At 43.7% G+C, this 26,194-nt stretch overlaps 1 protein-coding gene across 1 annotated transcript in view; it reads left to right on the forward strand.

The window, feature by feature from the left end:
* Positions 1-26,194, forward strand: part of WSCD2 (WSC domain containing 2) — a 299,619-nt gene that overhangs the window by 94,682 nt on the left and 178,743 nt on the right. Inside the window, exon 2 of the mRNA XM_026454616.1 lies at positions 9,520-9,592. The gene's annotated coding sequence lies outside the window, so the exon portion shown is untranslated. The remainder of the gene's footprint in view (positions 1-9,519; positions 9,593-26,194) is intronic.

Genomic DNA, 26,194 nt, shown 5'->3' on the forward strand with positions numbered 1-26,194 from the left:
GACTATAGGCATGCACCATCATGCCCAGCTAAGATGCATCCATTTTCTAACAAATAAGTATAGCTGAGGGAGGTGGGCATTGATTGGCTCAATCTCCCCTTGAGCTGGGGTAGAATCAGTGCCAGTCACACCATATGGTTGCTACATAATGGAAAGGTGGTAAATCCCCACACCCAAGGGAAATCAGGAGGAAGGAAAGGGAAGGTGTGTTTGGGAGGCATCCTAGGTGGGTTTCCCAAAAAGCCAATCCTGAAATAAGGATTCCAGTGCAAGTGGTTTGTTCAGAAGGTGATTTCAAGGAAATAGAGGAAGGAGATTGGGGAACAGGTAAGAAACAGAGGACAGTCAATATAGGGAGGGCAGCTGGAGTTTCATCCCAGGGAGAGTTACTGGGAAATGGTATAAAACACACACCAATGAAGGACAAGCGAGCTAGGGTATCTATATGTCCACTCTCCTCACTTATTGGTTGAGGGCTGCTCCTTCAAGGAGTGAATTCCCCAGCACTTCCTGCAGCGCAGCCTTCTGAGGTTTGTGGAGGGGGAAGAGGGAAGCTGCAGATAGTGGTGTAGAAAGTTATCTGAAGCACACTGGAGTGCTTGGGTGTGAGGGATGTAGGTGAGGAACTGAGTATCTGTTACAAGTGGTAGCCTGGAGGTGTCTAGAGTCCCCTGCTGGATGTGGTTCAGCTGCAGAATATGAACTTCATCTTTGTGGTAACAGGGAGCCATTGAGGATGTTTTAAGCAGGTGGATGGCAGTCAGATCTGAATTTCAGGACTACGTCTCGAGAGCCCCAGTCAAATCCCAAAGAGTTTGTCAGCCTCAATTAGTGCAGAAATCATATTGCTCCTGGCTGTGTGGTTCAGTTATAGAGAGAGCTGAGAGCCACGAGCCAGAAGGAAGGGATTTGGTAGGCAGTAGGGGCATCAAATCGTTGCAGCCCAAGGCTCTCTGTGCCAGCTGGAGCAATAGCTAATTGCAGAGTTGTTTCAAAAGGCACTGAAGTTCCACAGCTGTCCCAGACTCCCAGAGCCCAAGCAAAGATCTGTGTAGGCTGCTGTCTCCAGAAACAAACTTACTGGGCACATGGCCTGGTTCCTAGCAGGAGGCACAACTAGGACATCCTTCTACATGGGTCAGGTACATCATCAACGCCTGGGTTCCCTGAGGCCTCGAGGCTAAGGCAATCGAGGCAACATGACTACCACTGGGGATAGCCCTCTTATGTTCCATGAAATATTGGGTGAGAAAAAAAAATGGCTATTTTCCTGTTTGGTCTAAATTCATTTTTTTCCCCCAGTGTGAAAGTATGTTTGAAAGGAAAAAAAGTCTTCCAGCCAGCTCCTCTTTCGCTAAGGAAGAAAGGGCATAGGATTTGGGCACAAGAAAACTAGGACATGGTCCTTTATCTGCTCTCAAAAATGATGTGACTCTAGGCCAGTCGCTACGCCATTCTGGTGGACAATTTTCTTACCTGTTAAAAATGATGGAATTAGGGCCAAGCACAGTGGCTCACACCTGTAATCCCAGCACTCTGGGAGGCTGAGGTGGGAGGATTGCTTGAGCCCAGGAGTTTGAGGCTGCAGTGAGATAGGACTGCATGACTGCACTTCAGCCTGAGTGACAGAGCAAGGCTCTATCTCTTAAAAATTTTTTTAATTAAAAAAAAAGATGGGATTAGAATGAGTGACTGAACTCAAGAGCTGTGTCATCCAACAGAAGCATTTACGAGCCACAAATGTGAGCCACTTTAAGATGTGTAATCTTAAATTTTCTGGTAGTCACATTAACAAAAGCAGCAAAAGAACAGGTGAAATCATTTTTAATAATGTATTTTATGTAAGCCAATATAGCAAAAATATTTTAATTTTAGCATGCAATAAACTTAAAATATCATTAGTGTGATATTTACATTCTTCTTTTCCTACTGCATCTTGAATTTAGATTGTGGAATTCTAACATGAACTGTGCTTTTGCTGCAACAAGGGAGTATAGGTTAAATACAGGAGAGAGCTTCTTGTGAGAGTAGACATTAAAAATGCAGACACTGGTCCTGAAGGAGGCTATGGAAGCTCCTCTGTAGAGGAGTCAGACAGAGCTGGGTTCCAATAAAACCAGACCCCACTACTTACTGAGGGTCCCTGGGCAAGTCACTCTATCTTTCTAAGGTTGAATTTTCTTATGTGCCAAATAGTTGGGATGATATCCTATGGTAGTAGTACAGGTTAAATAAGATAATATATGTAAAACACTTAGCTCAGGGACTGGCATATTTTAAGCGCTTGATTATGATAGATATTGCAATTATTCCATTGAGGCAAAATTAAAGCCAGAATTACATGCATTGGGGAAAACAATATATGTTGTAGGCCTCAGAACAAGGATAAAAAACTGTAGCTCCAGACCCTCATCATCCCCATCATATGTCCTGCAAAATGTCACTCATCCGTCACAGTTTCTCTCTATCTGAGCCCTGAGGAAACCTCAGAAACCTCAATACAGGTAACCACTGTCCATCAATCTGAACTGGCAAGTGGATCAAATTTATGTGCCATCCCTGCATTAGCATTGCATGATAGAAGGAAGATGTCAGAATCCCAGGAGGCAATGCTAAACAATGACAGAAAATGTGGGGAGGAGGAGAGATTGACAGAGGGTGGTGGGGGGAGCAGGGAGAGAGAGAGAGAGAGAGAGAGAGAGAGAGAGAATGAACAAGAGCAGAAGAGTTTTCAGCAGGGAGCTGGATGTTTCTTTCATTTTGGGGTCAGCATGATTGAGCCTGCACAGGACTGCCTGTGAATCCTGCACTGACTGGAGCGTGGGTACCAGAATCTCTCTGCAGTGCCTTCCAGAGCCATGCATTTTGGCTGGAGTTGAACCCTGGCTATTCCACCCAGGGAAGCACTTTCATTTAGAATTTCAAGGACCCAATTTATCTGTGCCACACTGCCGGCTCCTCCAAGGCTGGTAACAAATGGCTGATCATTTCCCCCAGCACCCTGCTTCCCAATCATCGCACTTGCTCAGCCCCTCAGTCATGGAGGGTCTCACACAGGAGAATCACAGAGCCAGCCTATCCATCTCCTCCGATGGAGGGGAAATCTCCTTACAGAGCCTCAGGGCTTTCTCACAAAGATGAGAGAAGGAGAGTCAAGTTGACACTCCTTTCCCTCTGAGATGATGTGGCAGAAACAGGAGGAGGCTTACAACAAATTTAGGGGAAACACGTCCATCTGTCTTTTCTTTGTTTCTTTATTCATTTGACAAATATTTTCGGGAGCCCAGGGCAGTTTCTTAGGACCAGAAGGATGGCATTGCAGATGAGCAGGCTTGGTGTCTGCCCTCAGAATTTACAGAACACCAATGACTAGAATCCAGCTCCAAGCTTGGAGTAAACAGATGAAGAAGCAGAAAAGAGCCCTAGGGTGGCTATGGGGGACATCTGTGGGTTTTATTTCACCCAGAGAGGCTTGTTGAGTGCTTTACTTGCCATTTGTTACCAGGAAGGACAAGGTTGCAAGGATGGATCAGGCTTGGTGTCTGCCCTCAGAATTTACAGGACACAGGAGCCAAGTGGAACAACAACCACAATGTCCTAAAGAAGGTCATATTGCCCCTTGCTTGCAACTCTAAAAAGCCTTCTGCAGGTCCCTGAATACAATTCAATCTCCTGACCTTGGCTTTAAAGCGTGATCCACTGGGCCTCACTTACCTTTTGATCCTGTCACCCGCTTCACTCCAGCTGCAATGGCCAAGAGGTTCCCAGTCTCTCCTCAGTTCCCACCTCAGGGCATTTGCACTGCCATTCCTCCTGGTTGGGGTGCCCTTCCCTGACCTCTCCTTTCTTGTTCATTCCTTCCTTTCATTCATATCTCAGCCCAACAGGCTTTCCCTGTAGCAGCCCTATCTGACCCCCAGCTGACAGTGGCTACTCCTCAGCTTTGATCACACTGTCCTATATCATTCTCTGTAAAGCACCTCTCCCTGGGTGGTGTTTCTTTTTTGTTTGTTTGTTTAGTGTCTATTTGTCTCACCTCCAGAATGGAAGCTCCAGGGACTCAAGGACTTTGTAGTTCTTGACTCTCCCCTGAGCCTGACACCTAGTAGGGTATCTGTAAATACTGGCTTATTTAGTGAATGAATAAACTAATAGTGAATGTTTTTGAGCACCTATCAGACATTAGGAAGAATGTTTCACATGAATTAATCTCATTGTCCCCCTAACGTTCCTAAAAGGTAGATGGTGTGATTTTCCCCATTTTACAGTGAGGAAAATTAACTCACAAGAGGTTGACCCGCTGGCCTGAGTTCCCAGCTGTTGGGTGGTAGAATCAAGATTCCAATCCAGGTCTTGGGAGCCCAAGCTCTTAACTCCTAGTCTGCAGTCTCTCTTCATGTAGACATGCCATGTATCTCAGTCCTTCATCTTTGTAATGTCACTTGCTCAGGAGGCTTCTATATACCTGTGGCCTCCTCTAACTGGAGACCTGGTTTATATCTTGAGTCCTGGCTGTGACATATGAGCTGCTGCTTAACCCTCCCAAAGCCTCACCCTCCCCAAACTGATGAGAAAGTGGTTAGATGAGATTGAGGGTTCTGCCATGGAGGTTGTCAACCTAAGAAGCTCTGTTATCAGCTTCCACATGACCAACAACAGAAACTACTAAGTAGGCCAGCCGCCCAGGTTTCCTTTACCTTTCACATGCTAGCATCCTCTTCATTCTATTCTGCATCAAAACATGTGAGTACAATCACGGCAGCAAACTATGCTTTAAAGTTTAAGCAGTTTGGTGGGGAGGGGGTGGTTGCTGACTTTATTTCAGTTGATTCTCACAGGAAGATAGACAGCATGTTTAAAATTATTTTTATTTCTTAGTATGTGTATTAGTCCATTCTCACACTGCTATGAAGAAGTACCCAAGTCTGGGTAATTTAAAAAGGAAAGAGGTTTAATTGGTTCACAGTTTTGCATTGTTGGGGAGGCCTCAGGAAACTTACAATCACGACGGAAAGCAAAGGAGAAGCAGGCACCTTCTTCACAAGGCAGCAGGATGGAGTGAGTGCAAGCAGGGAAATGCCAGATGCTTATAAAACCATCAGATCTCATGAGACTCACTCATTATCACGAGAACAGTATGGGGGAAACAGCCCCCATGATCTAATTACCTCCACCTGGTTTTGCCCTTGACACGTGAGGATTATGGGAAGTGTGGGGATTACAATTCAAGAAGGGATTTTGAGTGGAGACACAGCCAAACCGTATCATTATGGTTCAATCAAAAATAATATTTTAGAACATTTAGAGAATGAATCAAGATGGAGGGCTTGTCACAAAAACTTCCTTTCCTCCTGACGCAAGTTCCATAAAAATAAGAGAAAAAAAATAATATTAAGCCCAATCTATCTACAACTTTGTTATGGGGGTGGGGAAGTGGGTGTTTACCAAGGACCTGTCATTTTGAAGGACTTCTGAAAGATTTAATTCAGATGCTATCTGGTCTATAGAGAAGGGACTCCGGAGAAAGCCACAGCCTAGAATCCTGCTCCAAGCTTGGAGTAAATTGATGAAGAAGCAGAAGAGAGCTCTGGGGTGGCTATGGGGGGCCCTTTGTGGGCTTTGTTTCACCTAGTGAGGCTGGTAGAGTGCTTTACCCTCTTCACTTAGGGTCAGTAGAAGTATGGACATCAGGACTCAAGTGAAGGCAGTGCCCCAGGTTGCTCTGAACCCCAGGAGGATGGGACCTCCCACATGGAGAACCAAGCAGCTGATACTCCCCACCCACCCTGCAACATCTCACCCCCACATACCTCAGAGGCAGTCATCAGGAAATAGAAACCCTGCTCATAGGCATGCAGACTGTACCACAAATACAAAGATGAGCATAAACCCAGGATCTCTAAGTATTTGAAAAAGAAACCACATCTGAAAGAGAAAAACGAATGCCCAAGTAAGCAGAGATCACAGAGCAAACAGAAGATGAAAGTCAAAGGTGAGGGATTATAAGGCAAATTAGAGTATGTCAGATTTAAAACGTATTTTTTTTTTCATTTCTAAAGGACATATACTAATTGTAGGAAGTGTGGAAAATACAAAATACACATAGAAGAAAACTAAAATCATTTGTGATCACAACATTGAGAGGAAGTAAGAAAATGTATTTTACTGTCTTTCTTTTCAATCTTCAAATACATATATGTAGGTATATATAAATATATGTATGCATATCATTTTTCAAATAATTTTTATACAAAAGGTATCACATTTGTTGGTAACCTGCTTTAGAAGAACTCTCAAACTTAATTTTATATATATGCTGAGCATCTTCCCATGTATTAACCATTTGTCTACATGTGATTTTTAATACATACTTACTATTACACTGTATGGATTTATCATAATTTATTATGCCAATCCTCTATCTTTGGACATCCAGATTACTTCCAGCTTTTTAGTTAGGAATAAACAAAGATGGAATAAACATCCTTGAGCATGAACCTTTGAGATGGTAGTCCTTAATTTTTTTTTTTTTTTTTTTTGAGATAGGGTCTTACTCTGTCTCTCAGGCTGGAGTGCAGTGGTGCAATCTTGGCTCACTGCAACCTCTGCCTCCTGGGCTCAAGCAGTTCTCCCACCTCAGCCTCCTGAGTAGGGACCACATGTGGGTGTCACCATGCCCAGCTAATTTTTTATTTATTTATTTTTGGCATTTTTTTTGTCAAGACAGGGTTTCACCATGTTGCCCAGGCTTGTCTCAAACTACTGAGCTTAAGCAATCCACCAGCCTCAGCCTCCCAAGGTGATGGGATTACAGGCATAAGCCACCACACCCAGCCTGAGATGGTAGTCTTAAAAGCCTATTTGAAGTATGAGATCATCATCATAACAGTAACAGCTAACATTTTTAAAGCGTGTCACATATGGGCAAGTGACTCCAAACTAGTTTTTGTGTCTCCAGATTCCATGTTTCTGCCTTTGCTCATTAGTGCTGCCTTTATATACTATTTGAAATCTGAATTGCTGGCTTTGCCACTTGCTAGGGGCAAGTGTAACCTTAGGCAAGTCACTACAGCTTTCTGAGCCTCAGTTGTATCATCTGTAAAATGGGGATGATCATACTATTGAACTCACAGGCCTACTGTAAGGATGTCATGAGAGAGTAAAATAATGAGCACAAGACTTGGCATACGGAAAGAACTCAATAAATGTTAGCTGCTTCTCTTAGTCTGTCCATGGAGCTAGCTAATCAGGAATTAACATTACTCTTTCATTCACACAGTGGGGAGTGCTTAACCAGCCTGTCTTGAGAGTCTCTTTGCCAATCACCTTGCAACTGGGATTTTTCCTCTTTTGGCCTTCAAATGCATCTAAAGAGGAGGGACTTGGGGGGCTGGGGGTGGGGGTGAGAAAGGTCCCAGCATTCCCACCAGCCTCCTGCTGGCTGCAAAAATCCTATAGGAATCTGCTTCTGGAGGGCTGGCTTCCCATCTGGCTGTAATCACCCGCCTGCTACTCAAAGCACGAGTGCCTCACAAATTAGGGAAATCAGAGGCTGCCTCTTCAGACCATGCACAGGCAGCAGGATGCCGAGTGGCTGCAGAACCACTTGCTGAAGCTAAAATTAACAAGCTTCTTGGGTTGAAGGTTTTAATTAAAAAAGGCTAGAGAATTATTTCCTTAATTCAGATACTTCTTAGTAATCACTTTCCCCTTTGCTGCCCTGAGATTTTTATCTACAGCAGCCTGAGCTGTACAGTACCCAGTGGTGGAATTTGGGGACTTGAGTGTTAGATGGAGTGGGTGCTCTTCAGGGATTCATTTTGGGGTCCCAGACCTCTTCATGCTGTGCATTTCCTCTTGGCCATTGCACGCTCCCCCATGATTTTAGATATTAGCCATGTACTGTTGGCTTCATACTTTGGAGCTCTCCATGAGTCTCTAAACCCGTATGTCTAGCAGGGACCACCATGGGCAGGGCAATGGGTCTAAAATATTCTCCTTTTTTCCTCTTTTCCCCAATTCAGTACCTGAAGTACTGAATATTCAAGCCAGGTTGCTGGGACATCCAATATTCCTGGGGCAGAAACTGTACCTTTCCCGTATCTCTCATTCTTACCACTTCAGGATGCATCAGACAGATACTCAACCACCAGTTCCTGCATTTTGTGGCCTGAGGGTGTCTCTTGTCACTACAGCCCACTCTGCCACCTATATGGTGGCTCAGATGCACTGGAGAATATGTGCCCACCTCCCAGAAGTAGCCCTCAGCTAACACTGGCAGAAGCTGTGTATACTCACCCCAGCTCCCTTGCTGTGCAAGTGGGATTACTCTGGGGTGATTTTCCACACTGTCCCTCACAGCTCCCTGGCAGGATTAAGCACCACTTTCACACAGTGGTAGCTGAGCAGAAAATATTTCCTTTATTTGTTGCTTTCTCTTTTTTTCTTTTTCCCCTACTCCTCCACCTTCACCTTCTAAATGTAATTCTCCCTCTTGAATCCCTATCTCAGGGTGTATGACTGGGGACCAAATTAAGGATTCTCCTGTCTCCCTTTGAGCTACTACGTCCATCCATCCTCACTGCCTGTCTCCTTCAATATCTCGCCAAACTGACCTCTTCTCTTTCTTCCTGTTGCTGCTTAGTCTAAGTTCTCAGTATCTCTGATCTGGACCGCTGCCCAGCTTCTCAGTCTGTCCCACAGCTTGTCCCCCATCTCACCCCTGAAATCCATCATATAGATGCACTCAAGGCTATGTTTGTAAAATGAAACCCAGTCATGCCATGCCTCTGCTTTATCCCTGCAAGGGCTCCCCATTGCCTCTGGGAAACAGTCTAAATTCCCTAGTTTGACTCACAAGATCATCTGTGACATATTCTAAAGCCCTTCCACATGGTGTTCCTGGAGCCTAGGGTGTTCAGCTTCCCCCGGCCACCCCCTTTGTCAGGCTCCCCTACTGATGCTCGGTAACCACCCCTTAGCGGAAGCCTTCTCTGACATATCCTCCACCCCAGACTGAATTAGGTCACTGTATTTGTTTGCCAGGACTGCCATAGCAGAATGCCACAGACTGGGTGACTTCAACAACAGACAATTTTTTTTCACAGTTCTGGAGACTAGAAGTCTGAGGTCAAAGTGTCAGCAGATTGAGATTCTCTCCTTGGCTTGCAGCTGGCTACCTTCTTACTGCATCCTCACACGGTCACTCCTCCGTCTGTGTGTTGTCTGTGTCCTAATCTCCCCTTCTTACAAGGACACCAGTTGTATTGGATGAGAACCCACCCGTGTGACCTCATTTCAGCTTCATGGTCTCTTTAAAGACCCTGTCTTCAAATACAGCAATATTCCAAGGTCCTGGGGGTCAGGACTTCAACATGTGAATGGGTTGTGGTGCAAGCGAAACAATTTAGCCTGTTATAGACCCTTCTGTTTGTCCCCACAGCCCTCACTCCACATGTTCCTCTAACTCAGAAACCCTTTATCATAATGTCCTGTACACTTATCTTTCTCCCTAACTAGACTACACCTGTGAAGGCAAGGACCCTTTCCACTGCTGCATCCCCACAGTGACTAGAACACTGCCTGGCACACAGTAAGTGCTCAACATATATCTGTAAAGCACATGCATATAGTTGCCATCCTGGTTATCCTTAGAATCAAGTGAGGGGCAAAAGAAGGAGGTCCTGCAGACTCAGCTTGAGGCTGACTGTAGCTGGAAGACAGAGGTGAGATAATGTTGCACGGCCACACCGCCATGCCCAGTTTCCCCTTTGGGACATTATCCCATGCGTTTTTCTTTCTTGAGCTGCTCTCCCTATCCTCCTCATTCTGATATCTCACCCAACTAGACCAGTGTGGTGAATATATCCAGCAGCACCCAACAGCCCTGCAAACCAATAGGCTTTCTTTGACCATAACCATCTCAGACAGATCAATGTGAGCCCCTTCCTTAGCAGTTGCAAGGAAAGAGCAGTTAATCTTGCCCATGGTGGGTCTCCCTGCTTTAAAGGCGTGAGTGGAGGTAGAGGTGCCTATACTGTTTCATGTCTAACTTTGGCAAATCAAGTGTTTTTTGTTGTTGTTGTTGTTTTTGAGACAGAGTCTCTCTCTGTCACCCAGGCTGGAGTATAGTGGTACGATCTTGGCTCACTGCAAGCTCCGCCTCCTGGGTTCACACCATTCTCCTGCCTCAGTCTCCTGAGTAGCTGGGATTACAGATGCCCACCACCACACCCAGCTAATTTTTTTTTTTTTTTTTTTTGTATTTTTAGTAGAGATGGGGTTTCACCATGTTAGCCAGGATGGTCTCGATCTCCTAACCTCATGATCTGCCCGCCTCAGCCTCCCAAAGTGCTGGATTACAAATACGAGCCACCGCGCCCAGCCTCAAGTGATATTTTCTTAATGACTTAGTGTGAATGTTTCAGAGATGACTTCTTTTTTCTCATTGATCCATTCACCAGCTGCCATCATCCCTTAATTATAAGTCTCCACTTCCTTCCAGCCTCTCTGACAAATAGATAATAATGATCTGTAAACAAACATGTACGTGCACCAGGGGAGCAACTCTTGAAAATAATTCTGCATAGCAGGAGGCAGGCAGGCAAGCAAAGCATGAAGTCACTCAGACTTCAGTTAGGATCACGGTTTTGCCATGCCGTCTGATAGAGCATTCTGTGCAGATGGAGATGTAGTATACCTGTACTGTACAATATGGTAGCCAGTAGCGATGTGTGGCTGTTGAACACTTGACGTGTGGTTAGTGTGATTGAAGAACTGGATGTTAATTTAATTTTAATTAATTTAAATGTAAGTAGCTACATGTGGGTAAAGTGGCCACTTTGCTGAAAAGTGCAGCTTAAAGACCTGTCATGTCACATCTCTGAACCTCTTCTTTCTCCCCTGTAAAATGAAGGTTAAAATCTCTATTGCATTAGGACAATACTAGCTGCTATTACAAACAGGCTATGTGGCATTAGTGGCTCCAACAAGTCGGAAGTTTATTTCTTGTCCATGTAACAGTCTAGGGCATGTCCCCTCCAACGAATATTCAGGGATTCAGGCCGATAGGGTTTGCTATCTTCAACACATAGACATTTTAGTTATTCCAATCTAGTCACCAGGAAAGAGAAAATAGCAGAATTCCAAAACTAGGGATTTTTTCTTAAGCAATTGAGGTAGAATTTATAATGTCATTTCCACTTTGCCAATTCTTGGCAAGAAAACACTCACATTACCACACATAACAGCAAGGGGAGCTAAGAAATTTAGTGCTTAGCTGGGTACCAGTGTTCTAACTAGAATTATCTTAGTATAAAATAAGGAAAGAACATACTTTGGAAGACAGATAACTGTATCTATTACACCTACTTTGGAGGACTGCTGTATGGGTTAAACATGTTACGTATGTGACACAGTACTTGTGTAATAGTCAGCTTTTGCTGTTAATAAGAAAACAACCCTACCATTTGGTGTCTTAAGACAACAATGCTGAGTGAGAGTTAGCAATTTGGGCTGGGTTCATGTAAGTGGTTCTAGACTCAGCTGATCTCAGTGTGGCTTCCATCAGTTGCTGGGTCAGCTGGGGCTGGCTGATCTAGGATGGCCCTGACAGGACCATCTTTCCTTGCTCTATTTAATTTTTATCCTCCAGCCGGCAAGGGATGGGGTCCAAGACAGTGAGGGAACACTCACAGGGCCTTTTGAGGTTTAGGTTTGGAATTGACACCCAATCACTACTGTCACATCCTACCAACTAAAACAAGCTACAAAGCGAGTCAAGAATCAGGGGCAGGAAAACAGACTTCATCTTTTAATGGGAGGGGATGCAAAGTCAAATTGCAAAGGATTGTAGTTACAGGGAGGGGAATAATTAGAGCCATTTTTGAAACAGTCGACTATAATTTGGTATACAATTTATTCAGTAAATGGTGCCTAATGTTATTTTGTTAATTCATCTGTTAGTTCTATATGGTCCCCTCATTCAAAAATTTGTTGAATATTTACTATGCATCAGGTTTCAGGCCAAAGATAGTGACTGCGTTTGGATGTGTTAGGCATTGAACTCTATAAGAAGTCAAGTTAACTTTTGTGTCATAAAAAGAGGACAAATAAACATCAGAATAGATGTGTTTTTTCATTCTTTAGTCCTTGTGATGCCCAGTGTCCTCTTGTCATTTCCTGGGTACCACTGATGAAAAGGTACCTTGTTAACCATGACCCCTGTTGTTTTGACTATGGTACGGCCATCTCTCTGGGCCTGGGTGAATTACCAATAAGGTTTGCCGCTTGTGGCCTTGACTGCTGGAGGGAAGCACTTTAGGATGAACCTGAACAAATCCAGCATGAGCTGACAGAAGCCTTTGGAGAGAGAGAATAAACAGCCCACTGATTCAGAGGGCTATTAAAGGAATCTTTCTTGCTTCAGCGTAAAATGACTTGTCTTGCCTGCAAGATGAATCAGAAGCATAAAGGGTGATGAATGGAAGTGATTTCCAAAGCACTGGGAAATATCGTGGGCCCCACAGTGAAGTCACATCTGGTGGCTTTAAGATACATCTTGTGCCCAATGGCATTCATCTCTGTCTACTTCCCCAGGTACCTATGGCCGGCCTACTCCCACTTTCTTATCAAAGCCAGTATTCTCAATTGAAAGCCTTATTGGGGACGTGCTCTTCAGACCTGACAGCTCCCAAACAAAAGGAAAACGCAAAGAGAAGACTAAAGTACTTAAGATAGGGAATCCTAGAAAGATAAGTGCTTCCAGCCCTCAACTTACTCTGCCTCACCTTTGTCTTGCTTTGCATTGCTTTGGGCATCAAATTGACTTATCAAAGGAGCAGGCAGAGACCACTGCATCAAATGAGAATCACTTGGGAAGTCCACCCAACATTTTGTTATAAAAGTTTCAGACCTATAGCAAAGTTGAATTTTACCCACCCCCATTTTCTTTTTTATGCTTTATCGCTATCTATCAATTTGCCTCTCCTTGTTTGATACATTTCAAAGTAAATGGCACTCATCAGTGCACTTTGGTGGGCGATTTTAAAAAATCATTCATGTCAGTAATCCATATTCAGGTCCCTGAATCACTAGCCAAGGGATCTGCATTTTAAATGATTATTAACCCCACTTTGCAAGTGAGAAAAGAGGCCCAGAGAGGTGACAGAACCTGCACTACAAAAGCTGCCTAGGAGTTGAACTCCTCTCAGTCTCTTGGCCCAGAACTGCCTGGGTAGGAGGAGTTCAGGGCACCTCAGCTTAGTGACTACGTCTTGGAACTCCCCCAGCTCTCTTGCTTAGAGTATGGGACTTTGGCCAGACTAAGGTCACTCAGGCTTAGAGCCTGTGATTCATCTTCCTGGCCTAAACATTCCTTGAGGAGAGGAGCTGTGTGTAAGACTTTGCTTGTAGCCCTTGAACCAAGAGTTACTGAACCTCTTGAAATCTGTAACTTGGAGATAACAGTGATTTTCAACTCATGGGTTTAATGAGGTCATTCATAGAAATGTACAAGTGCTAAAAAGAAGTAGCTTTGTTATGATATTCATTAATAAGTATAGCCTTCATAAATCTCAGTCTATAAACTCAGGTAGGCATGAAAATGTAACTGCATTTTTTTCCCTATAACTAAACTCAGTTTTATTTTGAGCACCTGGTTTACATTAGAACGCTCAAAAAACACCCTGAGATGAAGATTCATGTACAAATGACTTATAAGGAAGTGGCCCCAGGAAAATCTGATCAAGGAATAGGTGAGTGAGAGCCCAAGGGAAGGAGGCAAGCAAGATCTCATGGAGGATAAACTTTGCTCAGTCCTTTAGGGAGCTGGGGACAGTGATGGTCACCCTCAGAGTCTTTCAGATCAGGGGGCGTGGAAGCTGGAATATTTGCATCTCCCTCCCGCATACTATCAGGCGTTAGTTTAGGGTTGTCCTGGGGGAGTGACTCCCTGGGCACTCTAGGTTCTCTAGGCAATAAAGCCTAAGGGGTTCTAGTAGCCTGAGGGTGGTCCTCCCACCAAGAGATTTAGGTGCTGGCCACACAGAGTCAAAGCACCCAGGAAGACTGCATGCATGAAAATTATAAGGTGTCTGAGGGATGTAAGTGGAACACTAGTAACATCTGCTGCAGAGTCCATTCTGCCACAGCAGAAATCTAGTCCACTTGGGTTCCCTGGAAAGCATAGCTTGTACCAAATCATGGCAGTGAGATAGAGATCAAGTCCTTCCTTTCTAGTCTGTTTCTTCTGGCAACAGCTGCAACATCCTTGACCTACCTGGCCTTTGTATGTCTACCCATCTAGGTCATTGCTGAATTAGTCTGCATTGCAGACCCAAATGTCCTCTCAGGCCCCCAGTCTGGACTGTGAGAGCCCTTCTACTGCTATCACACCATTCTGAGATTTAGGAAACACCATTTACAGGACCCACCTGGACACCTGGATTATTCTTCTGCTCCCACACCATGCTACAGCACTGGAGTCTCAGAAGGATGGGGTTCTGGTCCACGCTTTTACAAGGTACACCCAGGGAAGGGCTGGGGCAATGGCTGCTGCTCTCAGATGCCCCAACCTACCTGGGGGTGCTGCATCACCACCAAAATCGGCCTGAGAGTGGGATGGCTGAGGAGATTTCTTTCTCAGGCTCCTAATACTATCTGAGCACTTTGAGTCTCTTGTTACTCTCTTCTTCCTTAACGTCAGGGGAGTGTTTCTAAATATAGGACATCTTGTCCTTACTAAATATTTTTCCACATAGGTTTTATAAGCAGCACAAGACTGCTTCTCAAACTAGTGTATGTAAGAATTACCTGGGGAATTTAATAAACCATGGCTTTACATAGGTCAGATCTCCAAAGATTCTTATTCTGGGAAAGACTTGAAGACTCATGAGCCAGGGACTTGACTACTTTATTATATCTACTCTTCTGTGTCAACTCTTTCTTGGGCAGAGATGCCTTGCCAGTCAGTTACTGTCTCAATGAGGGGAAAGATGAGCTATAAGCAAATGCTGTGGGTAAAACAACTTCAGTTAATATTCTAGAACACTGTGCTACTTCACAAAGCTTTATCCTAATTTGTGAAGCCCTTTTTAAAAATTATTATTATAAACTCTTTGATTATTTAGTCTCCAACTGGTTTCCTTACTTCTGTTCACATGTCCTCATTATACAGATACCCCATTGTGATTTCTGGAATTTGAGGTGGCTTTCTTTTCCCTTCTTACAGCAGCCTCTTTGCCAATTCCTCCCCACTGGATCTTTATGATAGAGGTGGGGGTACACAAAAATCCACAGGGCCTTGAATTCTTCTTAAAATTCATATTGAAAAGTTGCTGTGTGTAAAAGAGACCACTTGCTTTGGGGGAAAGGAGGTGGCAGAGCACCATGATCAAGAATGTGGATTCCTGTCTCTGCTACTTTTTAGCTGTGTGATATCTCAGCCAAGTTAATTTCTTTGAGTCTTGGTTTCTTCACCTGGAAAATTGGAGTAATACTATCATCTACCACACAGGGGGACTATGAGGACTTAAATGAGCAAAAGTGTGGACTGTTTTGCACAGAAAAAGTGTGCAGCTGTTACAAGTGACCATAAAGGTGTTTAAAGCTGGGTTCTCAGCTTAGGGTTTATCCTGGCTATTTTCAAAGTACCATTTCATTTGGTTCCCACCACTGTTCCATTTGGGTATCCTTCATTCCCATGTGGCTGTAAATGGGGGAAGGACAGACGGAGCGGGTTTGAGAAACAGTGGGAGTTGGAAAGTAGTCGTGGCTGGGAGGCCAGTGAGAGTGAAACTTCTTAGCTATTCTAGAGAATGTCCACTTTCCATTAGACTAGAAATAACTTTTGGGATTCCGTTGGCTCTGATCTGGCTTTGTTGGAAATGACACTTACAAAGAGCAATGCATAGGCAGATGGTGAAGAGTAGGCTTAGGTAATTTGTAATTTTACATTTTAGAGAAATTCCAGTTTGGGTTCGGGAGAAGAGGGAAGGGGAGTACAGAAATCAACCTTGCGGTGGGTACCATTTATCAAGGACTACTATATGCTAAATATTCTTCTGAGAACTTAGCACATACACACATACTATCTCATTTCATCCCTGCAACAGCAACCCTTTAGACTAGATATCATCTTGACCCCCATCTTAGAGATGAGGAAACGGCTTCGGATGGCAACCTACTCACGTAAGTTTATATCTCTGTTTGGCATCAAAGCCAGGATTTGAACCAGTTCTGGATCCAGATCCCACCTGCTTTATGTAATGCCTTTCATCAAAGGGGAACCCCTGTTCTCTCTTCAAACAATCCTTTAAAGTAGCGGTCTGAATTTTTCTGAGGATCTGATGAAAGTCATGGATCCTCTCCTCTGAAAGCACATAAAATGCCCTGAACCACTGACGCTGTGCCTGTTAGGAATGCCCAACTTAATGCCAGCTTTTTGCAGCTCAAGTATCTCTCTTGGGGTGTCACTCTCACCTTATAACCCCTGGGGGATTTGGGGCAAAGAATCAGCTATGAACTAAATATGTGGGGAAACATCATAACAGAATCATTCATCTATTCATTGGGGTTACATTGTTATGACCTTGCCTTGTCCCTGTCATTTTACCCTGCTAAGCCTCAAATTCCTCATCTGTAAAATAAGATGGTAACAGTATCTATGTCTTGGGTTTTGTGAAGATTTAATAAGATATAGTACATAAGGCTTTTAGAATGCAGTACATATCTCATAAGCTTTTAGAATGCGGCCTGGCACATCATGAGTTTTTCATTAAGTATTTGCTATGATATTAATATTATTAGTCCAGAAATAATAGCCCTTACTGCTTTCTCTCTTCTGTTGTTCATCGCATTTTTCTTGAGTATGTATGTTGCCTCTTCAGCAAGGCAGTGACTTCTTGAGTGCAACCAGGCTGCTTCAGATTGAATCCCAGAGTTATCCTTCTCAAACGTGTAGCCTGGGGAAAGTGTCTTCACTTTTCTGAGCCTCAGTTTCCTCTCCTGTCAAATGGAAGTTATAATAACATCTATCCTAACAACATGCTACAGCAGTACCTGAAACATAGAAATAACTACGTGTTAGTTATTATTATTGTTGTTGTAGTTACTGGTATTATTATCAGTAGTACTATCCCACTGAGAGCTGAGCACACAGATGGAGCTCAGTAAGTGCTGGTTGGTTGACAAATGATCCCTTTCAGGCCAAATAATCAGTTACACTCCAATCAGTAGATTTCCTCTTACCAGGAAGGAGCATGGGCCTGCTGTCATACATAAAGCAGGGAATCCTATATCCACCCTAGCCCATTCAGGAACAAGAATCTGGGGTGGAAACAGACACTGAAATATGATGCTCCCAACCCAATAAAACTGTCAGATGGGCTGCTCTGAGCAAGTGCCTGATGAAGCGAATCTAACTGCAGGTGCTGGTTACTCCTCATCACCGTTGACAAGCTGGGAATCGATTGACTCAGCTAGAAGCAGAGGTGGTGTGGGGAGGTGAGGGTGTCCAGGCAGGCCTCCACCAGCAGAAAGAAATTAATTTTGTCTCCAGGGCTGCCTGGCAGGAGGGCCATATATCATGGTGATAATCGATGTTTGGTGAGGGTGGACAACCCTGAGATGGACGTAGGGGGTCCCAAAGAGGCGAAAGGACCTGGATCCCAGCAGGGACTTATTACAAAAAGTCAGACAGCCCAAACCCAGCTCTGCTCTTTCTAGCTGTGTGACCTTGGGAGAGTCACTTAACCTTGCAGGCATCATTTCCTCATCTACAAAATGGAGCTACTGGGAACATGGTTGATACCTCATGGGGCTACTGGGAACACTAAGTGAGAATCCCATCATCTGCTACTGCCCTGTTCACAATGGCAGCCTCCTGTGTTTAGTGTGCAGTTGAAGTGCAGAAGGTCCAAATTAAGATGTGCTGTAAGTGTGAAAGTCCACACCCAATTCCAGCAATGTAGCATGAATGAAAGGAAGGTGAAAGAACTCATCAATACTTTTTCACATGAATTGCATATTGAAATTATACTTGGGACATATTGGGTTAAGTAAAACATATGAACAGAATTAATTTTACCTGTTTAGTTTTATCTTTTGAAATGTGGCTACTATAGAAAAGAACAAGACTGTGCCCTTTGCAGAGACATGGATGGAGCTGGAGGCCGTTATCTTTACCAAACTAACACAGGAACAGAAAACCAAATACTGCATATTTTCACGTATAAGTGGGAGCTAAATGATGAGAACACAGGGACACAAAGAGAGGAACAACACACACTGGGGCCTATCAGAGGGTGGAGAGCAGGAGAAGAGAGAGGATCAGGGTAAATGAGTAAAGGGTACTAGGCTTAATACCTGGGAAATGAAATAATCTGTACAACAAACCCCCATGATGCAAATTTACCTCTGTAACAAAGCCTGCACATAAAATTAAAAGTTTAGAAAATGTCTTGAAAAGATGGAGAAAAAGTGTGGCTACTAGGAAATAATGAATGCAAACTACTGAAATTTAAGTTTTCATAGTGATCATATGCTGAAATGATACTATCTGGGATGCCTTAGGTTAAATAAAATATGTTCTTAAAATTGATTTCACCTATTCTTTTTTAAAAAAAATATGGCTATAAGGAAATCTAAAACCACTCACCACTCTAATTACATTTCAATTGAGTGATGCTGGTCTAGTCTTTTTCTTTCTATATGCTTTTTCTTTGTGAATTTTGATGAACCGCTGTGCTGTCCTGGACAAACTAATGTTTTCTTCCCTGAGTTTCAGTTTCCTCACCTGTTAGGAAGAGATAATCATAGTTTACATTTATGGGCCTTTATTACATGCCAGGTACTGTTCTGAGCATGTTACATGCATTAGTGTATTTATTCCTCAGAACATCACTAAAAGTAGACATTAACCCATTTCACAGATGAGAAAACTAAGGTCTGAATGGTTAAGCCCTTACCAAAGCTGTGTAACTAGGAAAAAGCAAACCAGCCCAGATCTGAACCTAGCTCTACCTCACTCCAAGCCTATATTCGTCACTGCTACTCTATGCTTGTTCTTTCTCATTGGCTTAATTTAAGGGTCTCGAGCATATCAGGACACTTGGGCAGATAGGGTATTTGCAAGCTCAGGTAAAATTCTTCCTTCAGTCAGTGAGATTTAAGTACCACATGATAGTGTCTTCCAAGGGCCAAAGTCCCACTGGGTGACATCACTTCCTCTCTAATGTAGCCACTGTGACAGCCAATCACCAAGGAGCATGTAGTCTGAGTAACCACCTCCCTGGGGCTATTTTACCCAGGGTTAGAGTGGAGTGCCTGTTTTAATCTGAAAGCCAGCCCCCTAACTCTTCCCACTCACCCTCTTTGGACATTTTCATAGGTCTCTGAAATTGTTACCCTTATTCCTAAAAGTCATATTTCCAGATAAATATACTGCTTTATTTGCCTTTTTCTCACTGAGGAAGTATGCATGTGTTTGTGGTTTTATGTAGAATAATTGCATTGTGATGTCAGTTTTTATGTACAAGAACAGCAGGTGTGGGCAGTAAAGGGGTGGGATGAAATGAGCATCTGTGTGTTTGTGTGCACATGTGCATGTGTGCACACACATGCCTAGTATCTTCTCTCTCCTTATTCTAGATTACCCCTGCCCCCTTTTATTAAAGACTCAAGAGGATCTCGTTCTGTTGCCCAGGCTAAAAGGCTGGAGTGCAGTGGTATGATCATAGCTCACTGCAGCCTCAAGCTCCTGGGCTCAAGCAATTCTCCCACTTCAGCCTCCTGAGTAGCTAGGACTACGGGTATGCACCACCACACCTGGCTTTTTTTTTTTTTTTTTCTGAGAGGGAATCTCACTCTGTCTCCCAGGCTGGAGTGCAGTGGCCTGATCTTGGCTCACTGCAACCTCCACCTCCTGGGGTCAAGCAATTCTTCTGCCTCAGCCTCCCGAGTAGCTGGGACTACAGGCGTACGCCACCATGCCCTGCTAATTTTTGTATTTTTAGTAGAGACAGGGCTTCACCGTATTGGCCAGGCTGGTCTTGAACTCCTGACCTCGTAATTCGCCCACCTTGGCCTCCCAAAGTGCTGGAATTACAGTCATGAGCCACTGCACCCGGCCCACATCTGGCTATCCTCCTGTCTTGGCGTCCAAAAGCACTAGGATCACAGGCATGAGCTACCACACCCAGCCTAGACTGCATTTTTTAGGGAACTTTCCCTTCACCTCTTTATGTCATGCCAGACACACATCCCTAGCCCTCTTCTGACTGCTGGGGTAACCATGTAACCCAAGCTAGGTCCTCAGTCTCTTCCTTGAAAATTTGAATCTTGGGTAGATACAAGAATAGTTGATTTATTTGTCCTTCGGACAGCCCACCATCCTGCTGCTGAAGTCCTGTCACTGCTTGGTCACTAGCCTTCCTGAGTCCTGTGGCTTAGCTCATGTTTCAATTCTGGGAGCTTCCCAGTAACTTTCCAGTTTACTTTCTCCTTGCTTTTTCAGTTAGATTCTATCTGTGCATTTTTGTTTCTAATAGAAAGAATCCAAAATGATGCAGAGCTGGCCACCAACCAAGAGCAAGGACCCCAAGTCTCTGGAATGTCTGCTTTAAAGAAGGATTTTGGTGGGGGGCAATGGGAAGAAGTCCATAATGCTAGCTCAGCAGTGGCCTGAGCGTTTTAGAGCCCTCCTCCAGATTTCTGTCAATTCTCTGAAGAAGCCGTGTTTCCATGGTTCTTGCTTCCCCACTTTGTAGCTCCACATCAGTTCAGACATGAAACCCAGCTTCTTGCTTGAATCTTATTGTTTTAAAAAATAGAAAGACATCCAATTACATGACTCATGTTTGAGGGTAGGAGAATTTTCTGCAGATTTCAGGAGTGGTGGTAGAAGACAGAGGAGGGGTTAACATTGCTTTAATGCAGACAATTTCCAGATGGAACGTTAGGTATCACGGCTTTTCAAATGTCCCCTGATGGACACTCTTTAGGGTGGGTGGTAGTTAGGGGGTGACTCAAACTCCCTTTCCCTCACCAGCTCCAGCTCTTGCCATCTTGCTAGTTTTCTCTTCCTTTCCTCTCTCTTTTCTTTTTAATCTCCCTTCCCGACTCCATGCCCTGGAAGAAAACATAAATTATTCTTTTTGTCTAATACAGAACCAATTCTGACTTTTCTCTAAAACCTTTGGAGATTTGGCATCCAAGTCTTTGTAACTTTTCTTCTATTCAGTAGCCAGCTGTTGGCATAATAATACTTTATCTACCTAGTTGCAATGATTATTTTTAGATGTGATCACAGGTAAGTACAGTAAACCTTGTCGTAGCCTCTCCCTGTGACTTTCCTCACAGCTTTCCAATGATGTCATCCCAGGAACTAGGGATCTGTCTGCAATTCCAGGCATCTGCTGAGAACATTCGAATTGGTGAGGTTCAATGTCAAAATGTGGGTTGTGGGAGGAACAAAAATAAAGAAGAATGGCTTCCGTTTAATTGAGCCCCCATCCAAGCACTTTGCCTGCATTACCTTATTCAGTCTTCGTGAGGGCCCAAGAGGTGGGGTACCAAAATGACCCCCTGCCCCAGATACAGAAATTGCAGTTTGGTGGAGCCAGGTATATCTGGCCCCCCGAGTCCCATGACCGCATCTGTTTTCTGCTGCCTCTGGCTTCAGATGGAATAGGACTCTTTCTGTCCCGCAGTTCAGGTCCCCACCTCTACCCTCCTATGTGTTGGATTGCATTTTTTAAATCCATTTTGGATCACTTTTGCCCTCCAAATGGCTTGGTAACAGCAAGAGCCTAGAGTCCTGCTCTTCACGCTCCAAATTGAATTACATCCATCAGCCCTGGCGCCAGCACTATTGTTCCCAGGGCTTACCCAGCTTTAATTAGAATATTTTTATTTTCCCTAGGAGAGGGAGGACAGCCGATCTCAGCTTCAATAACCTTGCCGTGGGCTACAACCTGGAACTGCAGGGCTCATGGGCTATCAGATGGAGCGGCCAGCAGGGGAGGGCATGGGAGGCTGTGATGCTGTGTTTGCGTGGGGGACCCTCTGCCTTTTCCCACTGTCTGTATGTCATGATGTTAAAAATGGTGAAGAGGAAGCCTGGCAGGAAATGCCTTTGAAGGGGACACAGGAGCATGCACCCCCCACACAAACACATTAAGGCATGAGGGACGAAGCAGTTAACTCATCAACACATAAACTGAAGTTCAAATGCAGCGACTTTGAAAGGCCCCACGTGGACAGGCTGGGAGGCCAATGTATGGTTCACCCCACAGAAGGAGAAAAGCAGCACAGTGTAGGGTAGCACTGCCCAGCAGAAATAGAATGCCTACCTCACCTGCAACGTACAATTTTCTGGCAGCCACATTGTTTTTGAAAGTTTAAAATTTGTTTCAAATTTATTTACATTGAATTAATCAAATAAGTCTTTTGTGATTCTTTTATTTCTTCAGTTCCTGTAATTATTTACCACATACTAATTTTGTATTCTGTTTTTATGAACTTTCCAATTCTTTTTTTTTTTCTCTTTTTAAGCTTTTATTTTGGGTTCAGGGGTACATGCGAAGGTTTGTTACATAGGTGAACTCATGCCATGGGGTTTAATTGTGCAGAGTATTTCATCACCCAGGTATTAAGCTTGGTACCCAATAGTTATCTTTTCTGCTCCTCTCCCTTCTTCCACCCTCCACCCTCAAGTAGATCCCAGTGTCTGTTGTTCTCTTTGTGTTCATGAGTTCTCATCCTTTAGCTCCCACTTGTACATCAGAACATGTGATATTTGGTTTTCTGTTCCTGCGTTAGTCTGCTAAGGATAATGGCCTCCAGCTCCATCCATGTTCCTGCAAAAGACACTATCTCGTTCTTTTTATGGCTGCATAGTATTCCGTGGTGTATATGTACCACGTTTTCTTTCTCCAATCTGTCATTGATGGGCATCTAGGTTGATTCCATGTCTTTGCTATTGTGAATAGTGCTACAATGAACATTCACGTGCATGTGTCTTTATGATAGAACAATTTACATTCCCCTGGACATATACCCAGCCACATTTTTTAAAAAGTAAAAAGAAACCAGTGAAATTAATTTTAATAACATCTTGCCTTTGACCCAGTATATCCAAATATTATCGTGTTCACATGTAGTCAAAAATGTTCAATATGTAATAAAAAATATGAATGAGATCTCTCAACATCTTCAAAATTGGGTATGTATTTCATACTCACAACACATCTCAATTTGGACCCTTGTTGTTTCAGCGCTCAGTAGCCACGTGTAGTGAACGGCTGCCATATGGAAGGGGGCAGGGTTGGAGCATGCACTCCAGAGCTTGATTCTCTGGGCTGCAACCTTTCACTGGTGTTGATTAACAGCATTATCTTAGACATTTGTCTTCTCTTACTTCCTTTGTGGGATATGCAATAATAATGTCCCCTAACACACAGGCTGTGAGGATCAAAGGGGTAATTCATGCAAACTCTTTAGCAGAGTGCCTGTGCACAGTAGGTCATCATGTGTTAGCAGTTAGATGATCAGCTAGACTTAGAATAATGACAGCTAATATATATGATGGCATAATACTAATCATGCCTTTTGCTGGTTGCTTGATGCTCTTCACTCACTTTAAGCCCCTGAGATAGAAAATATTAATGTCTATATTTACAGGTGAGGAAACTGAAGCTCACAGAACAGCTAACTCCTTTCGTCCACAGGATGAAACTGTAAAAAGGCTGATTAGGGCCTTCACAACCTGGCCCCCTCCACCTCATTAGCTGAGCAGAAGGACTGCAAGAGTAGATTCTCGACCCAGCTGACCTGGGTTAAAATCTTCTCTGCCACTCACCGGCTATGTGACCTGGCAGCTATGTGACTTCTCTCTGAATCTCAATTTCATCATCTGTTAAATGGAGACAATCTACTGCAAAGGGCCCTTGTGAAGATTTAATGAGTTGATATATGAACAGCGGGTAGGCACAGAGTAAGTTGTGCATAAGTGAAAGCCACTTTTATTAACAATCACTTTCTATCTCTAAGCTCCAGGAGGACTGCATTACTGACAGTCCCCTTCCCATACAGACTACATTTTCTCTTTCCATAGTATGGATCTCTGCCCAACCTGAAGCAACCTAATCCCTACATCATGTTTCTTCCTCCCCTATTTCTTTGCAACTTACTGCCTCTTCCTCCAGGAGATCTGGACTCAGTCCCCTCCAAGGAGCATCGACTGTCCCTGCTCCTACTTCCCCATGTGGCCCTGGGATGAATGCTTGTCCCTGTACCAGGACAAATGCTTCATCAGGACAGGACTGTGTCCATCTTTACCCCAACCCTAAGCACAGGACCTGGCCCAAGGAGAACACTCAGAAACACCTTTGACCCTGACAGAGTCTTCCCAATCCTTTAAAAAGAGGCAGTGGTCATACTTACTTGCTATTGGACAATGGCGTAGCTCAGTCATTTTCCACCTGTAACAGGGTGAGTCTTTTTCCTCCAGCACTCAAGGCGTAAGTTTCACACAACAAAATGCACAAATCTTAAGTCTACAGCTCAATTAATTTTGCCAAATAAACACCCCTGGAAGTATCACCAGATCAACTTATATAAACCATCTCCAGAAGCTTCCCTTGTACCCCTTCTCATTCAGTAACTGTTCCCCTGCAGGGCAGCTGTTCTAATTTCTATCACCTTCTAGTCACTTTGCCTGTTCTTGAACTTTGGATGGATGGAATCCTGGAATATGTGCTCTTCTGTGTCTAGCTTCTTCCTTGGAGCATAATTTCCCTGAGATTCTGCCATGCTCTTGCCAAGGTCAGTGTTCATTCCTTTTTACTGATAAGTGGTGTTTCACTGTGTGGAGACATATTGGACATTGGTGGTGTTGGCTGTACAAATCTTTTTTGTTTCTTTTAGATAAATACCTCGGAGTAGAATGGTTAGGTTGTATGGTAAGAGTATGTATTAATTTATTATAAACTGGCAAACAGAGTTCCAAAGTGGTTGCACTATTTCACTTTTGGCTTTAAGCCTTTGTTTTCTCTGCTGTAAAATGGGGATGATGTATGACCCTCTGTGATGCAGGCATGTAAGGAGATACTAGTGTTGTCAGATACTTGCATGTCAACTGGATTAGCTGTGATAGCTATCGTTTGCATTTCCTCTCCTAGGGAGTAATTCGCACCAGTGATTAGGGGGCAAAGAAAGGGGAAGGCTCTAGTCCCATGGGCACTTGCAGGAAGCTCTCAGGGCATCATGGGACCCTCATCTCAACACTGAACAGGGGGAGTTTCACCTTGGAGGTGACCTTCCTCACCCACTCCTTGGCAGGATTTTATTTTCTCCTTGCAATTCAAATAATAAGGCAATTCAAATAACCATGATTATTTGCACATCCTCACATGAGAGAGGGCAGAGGACAAATGACCCGCACAGCACACCCCTGCCACCACCTTGGAGAGGGACATCCAGGTGTCCTTCTGGAGCTGGTGTAAACCTCCTCCCTGCCTGGTTTACCTTGGGGAGGAAGGGACTTTCTAAAAGGAATTCATAGCCTGCTCCCCATATCCTGTAAGTGCAGCATATTCTTCAGGCTATTGTAATTAAGGTTCTGTCACAGCTTCAACAGAAACAAGTGTTTCCTGGGAATCTGGATTCAGTTGTCAAAATGACTTTGCTGTGAAACCCTGCATATGATTTTCAAGCCCTGAAGCCTGTGAGTTTGAAGGTGTGTCTCCATGTATTCGTGGAATTTCTCCTCTGTATCTTTTTATATGGATTTCATTTTTTTTCCATTTAAAAAATTTGTTGTGGTAAGAACACTGAACATGAGTTGAGTGTGTTGAGTGTACAATTTGAAGTGTACAATACATTATTGTTGAGTATAGGTATAATGTCGTGCAGTAGATCTTTATTGCTTGTTCATTTTACGTAACTGATACTTCGTGCGTGTTTATCAATAACTTCCTATTTTCCCCAGCCCTCAGCCCCTGGTAGCCAGCATTCTAGTCTTCGATTTCATGAATTTGACTATTTTGTTTATTTATTATCTTTGACTGTCAATATGTCCTTTTTATTTTTATTTTACATTTTTTATTTCCATTGGTTTTTGGGAAACAGGTGGACACTGCTGGTGGGAGTGTAAACTAATACAACCACTGTGGAAAACAGTGTGGAGATTCACAAT

Source organism: Piliocolobus tephrosceles, chromosome 10 (assembly GCF_002776525.5).
Source record: "Piliocolobus tephrosceles isolate RC106 chromosome 10, ASM277652v3, whole genome shotgun sequence".
NCBI lineage: Eukaryota > Metazoa > Chordata > Mammalia > Primates > Cercopithecidae > Piliocolobus > Piliocolobus tephrosceles.